Raw genomic sequence first — 9193 nt, 5'->3', positions numbered from 1 at the left:
CACCAAATTAGTTTCCACGCATCTTTTGAGTACGGCGCGCAGATTATTCAAGCATTCATCATATGAGTGTCCAAAGACGGAGAAGTCATCCATGAACACTTCGACGTTATTTCCAATCATGTCAGAGAATATAGCCATCATACATCTCTGAAAGGTGGCCGGGGTGCCACATAACCCAAACGAAACTCTACGAAAAGTAAATGTGCCAAATGGATAAGTGAAGGTAGTCTTTTCCTGATCCTCTGGTGCAATACAAATCTGATTATACCCGGAATACCCATCCAGAAGACAAAAATACTCATGTCCCGCCAATCTGTCCAGCATTTGATCAATGAATGGGAGAGGGAAGTGATCCTTTCTTGTGGCTTTGTTCAGTTTTCTATAATCCATGCATACTCTCCATCCTGTAACTGTTCGAGTAGGGATGAGCTCATTCTTTTATTTGCGACCACAGTGATACCTCCCTTCTTAGGAACACATTGTACAGGGCTCACCCACGAGCTGTCAGAAATAGGATAAATGATGCCTGCATCTAGCCATTTCAGAATTTCTTTCTTCACCACCTCCTTCATGATTGGGTTCAGTCTTCGCTGCTGTTCCACAGTTGGCTTACTACCTTCCTCTAACAGAATTTTATGCATACAATATGAGGGACTTATCCCCTTGATGTCTGCTATAGTCCATCCTATAGCCGATTTGAATTCTCTCAAAATCCTTAAGAGCTTGTCTTCCTCACTACCTAAAAGGTCAGCTGAAATAATAACAGGTAACGTAGATGAATCACCTAAAAAGCATACCTCAAGTGTTCAGGTAATGGTTTGAGCTCTAAGGTAGGCGCTTCCTCTATTGATGGTTTGAGCTTCCCTTCAGCGTTCTTGAGGTCAGAAGTACCAAGAGATTCAAATGGTATATCTAGCTTTCGCTTCCAGGGAGAAGCGTTCAGATATTGTAATTGCTCGTTGCTATCTTCATCATCACTGTCAAATTCCCCCACTAAGGCCTTTTCCAATGCATCAGACATTAGCATGTGATCGAGTTCCGAAGTAACCGCAGAATCAATCACATCCACTTTTAAGCACTCCTCATCTTCTGTAGGGAATTTCATTGCCTTGAATACGTTGAAGGTCACATCCTGATCTTGAACCCGCATAGTAAGTTCTCCTTTTTGCACATCTATCAAGGTACGGCCAGTTGCCAAGAAAGGCCTCCCCAAAATTATGGGAATCTTTTTATCTTCCTCAAAATCCAGAATAACAAAATCAGCAGGAAAGAAGAGCTTATCCACCTTGACGAGCACATCCTCAACTATGCCCCTTGGGTAAGTAATGGAACGGTCCGCCAATTGTAGCGACATGTATGTGGGTTTTGGATCAGGTAGATCCAGCTTTTTAAAGATCGACAACGGCATCAGATTAATGCTTGCTCCCAAATCACAAAGGCACTTGTCAAAAGTTAGATTGCCAATGGTGCAAGGAATGGTGAAGCTTCCTGGATCTTTCAGTTTTGGTGGTAACTTTTGTTGCAGAACCGCGCTGCATTCTTCCGTGAGAGCAACGGTTTCAAGGTCATCCAGTTTCACCTTCCTTGAAAGAATAGTTTTCATAAACTTCGCATAACTAGGCATTTGTTCCAGAGCCTCAGCGAAAGGTATATTGATGTGAAGTTTCTTGAACACCTCCAGAAACTTCCCGAACTGTTTATCCAGCTTTTGTTGCTGCAATCTCTTAGGAAAAGGTGGTGGAGGATAGAGCTGTTTCTCCCCTGTATTAGCCTCAGGCAGAGTGTGTTCAACAGTAGTCTTCCTTGGTTCCGCCGCTTTCTCCCTTTGCTTAGATTCTTCATCTCGAACTTCAGCTTCGACTTCTTTTACCTTTTCAGCATCAGCTACTTTTCCAGACCTTAAGGTAATAGACTTGACTTGCTCTTTAGCTTCCTTCCTGCCTGGTACTTCCGTGTCACTGGGAAGAGTGCCAGGTTGACGATTGAGCACTGCATTGGCTAATTGACCGATTTGATTTTCCAAAGTCTTGATAGAAACCGCCTGACTCTTGCACAACAGCTTAAGTTCCTCAAAATCAGCACTAGTAGGTGCAGCTGCACTTCCCTGTTGAGGATATGATTGTCTTGTAGCATACTGCTGTGGTTGCTGGAATCCAGGTGGGTTAAACTGTTTACTCACTCCTTGCTGATATGGTGGCTGAATAGCATTCTGATTATTTCCCCAGCTGAAATTTGGATGATTTCTGTTGTTAGGATGATAGGTTGCTGGCACAGGCTACTGTTGTCGCTGATAATTATTCACATACTGAACAGATTCGTTGACAAGAGAACACTGATCCGTAGCATGAGAACCTGCACAAAGCTCACAAACCATAGCTATTTGATTAACTCCATACGTAGCCAAAGAATCAACCTTCATTGATAGCGCTTGGAGCTGGGCTGCAATAGCGGTGGCTGCATCAACTTCTAGAATACCTGCTACTTGCCTGATGTCATCCTCTGAGTTAGGTTTTGATGCTCATTTGCAGCCATCGTCTCAATAAGATTGTACGCCTCAGTATAGCTTTTAGCCCATAAGGCGCCTCCAGCTGCTGCATCGAGCATGGGCCGAGATTGAGCCCCCAAACCATTATAAAAACCAGTGATTACCATCCAATCCGGAATTCCATGATGTGGACATTTTCTCAACATTTCCTTGTAGCGTTCCCAAGCCTCGCACATAGATTCTGTAGGTTGCTGCGCAAACTGAGTAAGAGCACTCCTCATAACAGCAGTCATTGCCATTGGATAAAACTTCACCAGAAACTTTTGCGCAAGATCTTGCCACGTAGTGATTGACCCAGCTGGTTCAGAATGTAACCAGTCTTTAGCCTTATCCCTCAGTGAGAATGGGAAAAGCCTCAACTTGATAGCCTCATCAGTCACGCCATTATACTTAAAAGTGCTGCAGATCTCGACAAAATTCCTTATGTGCATGTTGGGGTCTTCAGTTGCCGCTCCTCCAAAAGAAACAGAATTCTGCACCATCTGAATAGTGCCCGGCTTGATTTCAAAGGTGTTAGCTTGAATAGCCGGATAAAGGATGCTTGACTGAATGTCATCAATTTTAGGCCGAGAAAAATCCATAAGAGCTGGATCAGCTTGAACAATATGATCTCCCATGTTTACTGGTTCTTTCTGCTCAGTTCCTGAATCTGAATCCTCAAAATCTAACTTCCCCGGTGTATCAAGAACTTCGTCTTTCTCCTCAGCTGTATCTAAGGTCCTCTTGCGAGCACGAGAACGAGTTTGCATAAACGCACTAAAGTACCTGAAACACAACCGAAAAGAGTAATTAACTACTACGTCCTAATCACTGAGTCCTAATGACCAATGATGGTAAGTACATAAACTAAACAACTACGCCGAGTCCCCGGCAGCGGCGCCAAAAACTTGTTAGGGCGAAATCACGCACTAATATTCACGCAAGTATACGCGTTCGCAAGTAATATAGAATACTTTCTAATTCGTTCCCTCAGAGACTCAGACTAAGTTATTGTCTAATTTAACTCACTCACCAATGTATGATTACTTCTCAATGTTAAGATAATAACACTTAAAATTGTTGGTTGAATATTAACTATAATTAACTACTTAATTAACCACTTAACTAACACTGCAATTTATCAATAATAAAATACTCATGAGATCATAACTTCATTATTACTTCCTTCTATAGCCATAGTTATTACCTTTAGCATGTGACAGTGATGATATTAATCGAATAACACAAAACTGATAAAAGCCAACTTTCATTGTACTAATACCATTCTACCAAACATCCACAATTAAGATAGAAGTTGAATAGTCATCAATTATGTTGAGTTCCTATATGTCTACAGAAATTGACAACACAACGATTTAAACACAAGTTATTCCTTTTGATTACATAGGGCAAATAAAACTGTTAGAGTTACCCACTAATCATGCACAACGTACATGAACCTATGCTAGCATGGCAAGTTCTAAATCTCAAGATCCACTGTCGCTTCACAAGAGATTAACACCCTATCTTATATGTTCGCGACGCACATAAGACGAATACGCACAACCAATACTAGATATCATGCAATCATCACACACTAAAGTATTAAACAATTAACTAAAGAATTCCATAATAAATCCGTTGTAACCCCACGATCACGATTAGCCCATAATAGAACTTATCGCCATCATGGGTTCATATGAAATCATGATAAACGAACACAAGAAAATAACAACTAAACTAATTATATTAAAACAGAGTACGTCACAAGAGTAAATAAGTCAAAGCAAGAAAACTAGCATCCAACGTTACAACGAAACAAGAATCACAAGAATATATGCTTCCTCTTCGCTGCTGTGTGCTAAATCGGTCTTCTTCCTTATCTCCTTCGCTTCTTGCAAAACACAATCTAAAACATAATCCCCTCTTAATACTCTGTGAAAAACGTCTCAAATCTACTTATATAATAGTCCCATAAAACTCAGATTACATAGAAGTTGGAAGCCAAACAGAAGTAGAAGTCTAAAACAATATATTATTTTCCCCGACCCTGCGCGGCCGCTCAGCATTTCTGCGCGGGCGCGCAAGGCTGCTGCGCGGCCGCTCAGCATTGCTGCGCGGGCGCGCAGGACCCTACTGGAAAATTTCCAGGTTTGCTCCGTTTCTTCGCCGTAATCTGCCCGTTCTTTTCCTCTCGCAATGGTGAACACATGCCAAGGCTTATTCTTGATGATTCCTCCTCCGAAATGCAACTAATACCCTGAAATGCATAAACACTAGAAAAATGCATCAAATACACAAAATACTTGATTTCAAGACACCAATTTAAGCCATTTTAAGACGTTCTAAGTGGTACAAAATGCCACTTATCAATTGTCACAATGATTGATAACAAGCTTATTCCTGAAGGGTTTTTAGCACATAAACGCAGCGAAAACGTAAATTCAAATCTTAAAAAAAAAACAAAACCCTCCGCAGGATCCATGCGAAAAATAATATTTAATTCGTAGTTCATTATGTTTACCTTAAGAAGCTTTACGTTAATGGAAAGATGGAGGTCTTTAACGGCGATCAAAAAACGATGAACGGAGATCCTTAGCAGCTGCTCCGCAAGTGTGAAGCACTCCACCGGTATCCACCAAGAAAATGATGTAATGAAGGAGGAGGAGATGGAGAGAATTAGGGTTTTGTAAATCTTTTTGGTTGAGACAAAAATATGGTCTATAATAGTATATTTATAGGCAAAATTTTCAGCTGAAAATTTTCCCATAAAATATTATTATTATTAACCCTTTATTATTCTCACTAATAATTAAAACACCTTTTAATTATTAATCCTTTTTCTAAACTCTTTAGAAATAATTCTCTCACTTGATTTAATTTCCAAAAATTAAATTCTTAATTAATTATATTAAGAACATTTTCTTAATTAATTTATAATCAATTAAATCTCATTTAATCGATTATTAAATTTGCCAATTAATTATTTATTTCATAAATAAATAATTATCAGCCATTATTAATTAATTCCTCCACCACTAAATCATTCTCTTTTATGGTGTGACCCTGTAGGTTCAATATTAAGCCGGTAGTAGAAATAAATAATAATAAAACTATTTTATCATTATTTATATAAATTCTCTAATTCATTAAATATGATTAATTAATTAATCATATTTATTCTACATCGTGAGGGATACTTCTCAGCATATCGCGACTATCCGGATAATACGAATTCACTGCTTAGAATACCAAGAACCTATTCAGTGAGTAGTTGCCGTACAATTAATTCCTTCTACCCTGCAATGTCACGATTAAATACAAGGCATGGAACTTGTGTCAAGCCTATCTTATTTAATCACTTGCTTTCCCATTCACTATGCTTAGTTCTATTTAATGTAAATTAGAAACTCCTTTCTAATTTCATTCACTCTGGCCAGAGATTCCTGAACTAACATAAGTGGATCAGCATTGAACATTCTCTTCCTACACTGGAAGGGGTAGATCCTTTATTGATCATACACTATCTTCGTGTACAAATTCCTATACCCAGTAGAACCCTTATAATTGTCCCTTGAGACTAAGAACTAAACCAAAGCATAGTTCAGTGTACACAAGATGACTATGATGACCTCAAGTCTAAGGATACTTGTACAACTATCACTATATGAACAACTGCCGACACGTGAGTGAACTCCATCAGTTGTTCAGTTGTGTGAGTCATGTTCAGTGAACTTATTCTATAATAAGCACTTACATACTTGCTATAGTGTCACCACACAAATGTCTATGAGAACAGACATCCTTCATAATGAAGCAAGCATAGTATGTACCGATCTTTGCGGATTATTAATTACCAGTTAGTAATCCTACGATCAGGAACTATTTAAGTTTAGAGTTATCATCTTTTAAGTCTCATTATTATGATCTCATCACAATCCATAAAAAGGTTTACTCTAAACTGTGGTATATCTTATTTAAACATTTAAATAGATAGAGCCCGCAATAAAAACAAAACAAGTCTGTTATTAATATCAATGAAATCAAAACAGATTACATAAAAGTTATTCCTAAATCCTTATACATGATTGGACTTAGGACATATCTCTTTCAATCTCCCACTTGTACTAAAGCCAATCACTCTGGTATCTAATACCCATCTTGTCTTTATGACTATCAAAGTGACTCTGAGAAAGTGGCTTTGTGAGTGGGTCTGCTACGTTGTTATGTGTGTCAACTCTCTCGACGTTGACATCTCCTCTATTTTCAACTCAGATTCACCACCAAAAACAAGAAAAATGTCCTGAGTCCTTCGCAAGTACTTAAGGATGTTTTTCACTGCTTTCCAGTGGTCTTCACCTGGATTGGACTGATATCTGCTCGTCACACTAATTAAATAAGCAACATTTAGCCTTGTACACAACATCGCGTACATGATAGATCCTATTGCTGAAGCATAAGGAATCTTACTCATACGCTCTCTTTCCTCAGGTGTCTTAGGAGACATTTTTTTCGGAAAGGGATACTCCATGGCTCATCGGTATGAGACCTCTTTTGGAGTTTTCTATGCTAAACCTTTTAAGCACTTTCTGGATATATGTACCCTGGGTAAGACCTATCATTCTTCTAGATCTATCTCTATAGATCTTCATACCGAGAATGTAGGATGCTTCTCCCAAGTCCTTCATGGTGAAGTTCTTTGATAGCCATACTTTGACTGATTGTAGCATCGGTATATCATTTCCTATAAGAAGTATGTCATTTACATACAATACAAGAAATGTTACCGCGCTCCCACTAACCTTCTTGTAGACACATGGTTCATCTATGTTTTTGATAAAACCAAACTCTTTGATTGTCTCATCAAAATGGATGTTCCATCTACGAGAAGCTTGCCTTAAACCATATATGGTTCGCAGCAGCTTACACACTAGGTGTTCATTTCCCTTGGAAAGAAAACCCTCTGGTTGTGTCATATACACTTCCTCCTCAAGTTCCCCATTGAGGAAGGCCGTTTTCACGTCCATTTTCCAGATCTCATAGTCGTAGTAAGCAGCAATCGCAAGCAAAATCCGAATTGATTTTAACAGGGCTACAGGCGAAAAGTTTCATCAAAGTCAATCCCTTGCCTTTATTTGAATCCTTTTGCCACGAGACTGGCCTTATAGGTCTCCACCTGGCCATCTGCTCCAATCTTTCTTTTGTATACCCACTTGCACCCAATAGGCTTAACACCTTCAGGCGCCTCAACTAGAGTCCATACTTGGTTGGTATACATAGATTCCATTTCGGATTTCATGGCACTATGCCATTTCTCTGAGTCAACACTACTCATAGCCTCATTATAGGTCACAGGGTCGTCATTATAAATGATTGACAACTCATTGTCATTCTTAATGACAAGGCCATAATACCTCTCAGGTTGGCGAGACACTCTCCCTGTCCTACGAATGGGCTGTTCCACAGAAGGTTGTTCAGTCTGAACAGGTGTTTCCACTTGATCCATAGTAGTTTGTGCTTCTTGAACTTCATCAAGTTCAATTTTGCTCCCACTGTTTCCTTTAAGGATAAACTCCTTTTCCAAGAAGGTAGCATGTCTGGAGACAAACACCCGATGATCGGTGTAAAAGTGATACCCCAAAGTCTCTTTAGGATATCCCACAAAATTACATTTTACGGATCGAGATTCCAGCTTATCTGGGTCAACTTTCTTGACATAAGCTGGACATCCCCAAATCTTAACGTGTTTAAGACTCGGTTTCCTTTCTTTCCATATCTCATATGGTGTTTGAGGAACAGATTTGGAAGGCACCTTATTCAGTAAATATGCTGAGGTTTCCAATGCATAACCCCATAGGATAACTGGGAAATTCGCATAGCTCATCATGGACCGAACCATGTCTAACAAAGTTCGATTTCTCCTTTCAGATACCCCATTTAACTGTGGAGTATATGGAGGAGTCCACTGGGAGACTATACCATTTTCTTTGAGATAATCTAGAAACTCTCCATTCAAGTATTCACCACCTCGATCTGATCGAAGAGTTATAATACTGTGTTTGGTTTGTTTCTCCACTTCATGTTTATATTCTTTGAACTTTTCAAAGGCTTCGGACTTGTGTTTCATCAAATACACATATCTGAATCTAGATCTATCATCTATGAAAGTAATGAAGTACGAAAATCCACCCATGGCTTGCGTAGACATTGGTCCACATACATCTGTGTGTACCAATCCTAGCAAATCTGTAGCCCTCTCTCCATGTCCACTAAATGGAGATTTGGTCATTTTACCCAATAGACAAGACTCACATGTAGGATATGATTCAAAATCAAAGGGGTCAAGTAATCCTTCCTTATGCAATGTCCGCAGTCTATTTTCACTAATATGACATAGCCTACAGTGCCATAAATAGGTCAGATTTTCATCATCTCGTTTTATTTTATTAGTTTGTTCAATCTGAAGTAAATCATGCTCTACGTCACATACATACAGACCATTATTTAATTTGCCACGTCCAAAAAGAACATTATCTCTAAGGATAGAACATTCATTATTCTTAATAATAAGTGAAAAACCATCCACATCCAACATATGAATAGAAACAATATTCCTCACAATAGAGGGAACGTAATAACAATTATTCAAAATAATAGTCTTGCCCGTAG

The 9193-nt window shown here is 39.0% G+C and overlaps 1 non-coding gene across 1 annotated transcript; it reads left to right on the top strand.

Moving 5' to 3' along the window:
- Nucleotides 1–2662: 2662 nt before the first annotated feature.
- On the top strand, nt 2663–2769 carry LOC141703630 (small nucleolar RNA R71). Its single transcript, XR_012567620.1, has one exon. It is a non-coding gene; the product is annotated as a small nucleolar RNA R71 (small nucleolar RNA).
- Nucleotides 2770–9193: the final 6424 nt, after the last annotated feature.

Source organism: Apium graveolens, unplaced genomic scaffold (assembly GCF_009905375.1).
Source record: "Apium graveolens cultivar Ventura unplaced genomic scaffold, ASM990537v1 ctg6878, whole genome shotgun sequence".
In the NCBI taxonomy this organism is placed as follows: domain Eukaryota; kingdom Viridiplantae; phylum Streptophyta; class Magnoliopsida; order Apiales; family Apiaceae; genus Apium; species Apium graveolens.
The sequence above is the reverse complement of the archived record's forward strand: the minus strand, read 5'-3'. Positions and strand labels throughout refer to the sequence as shown.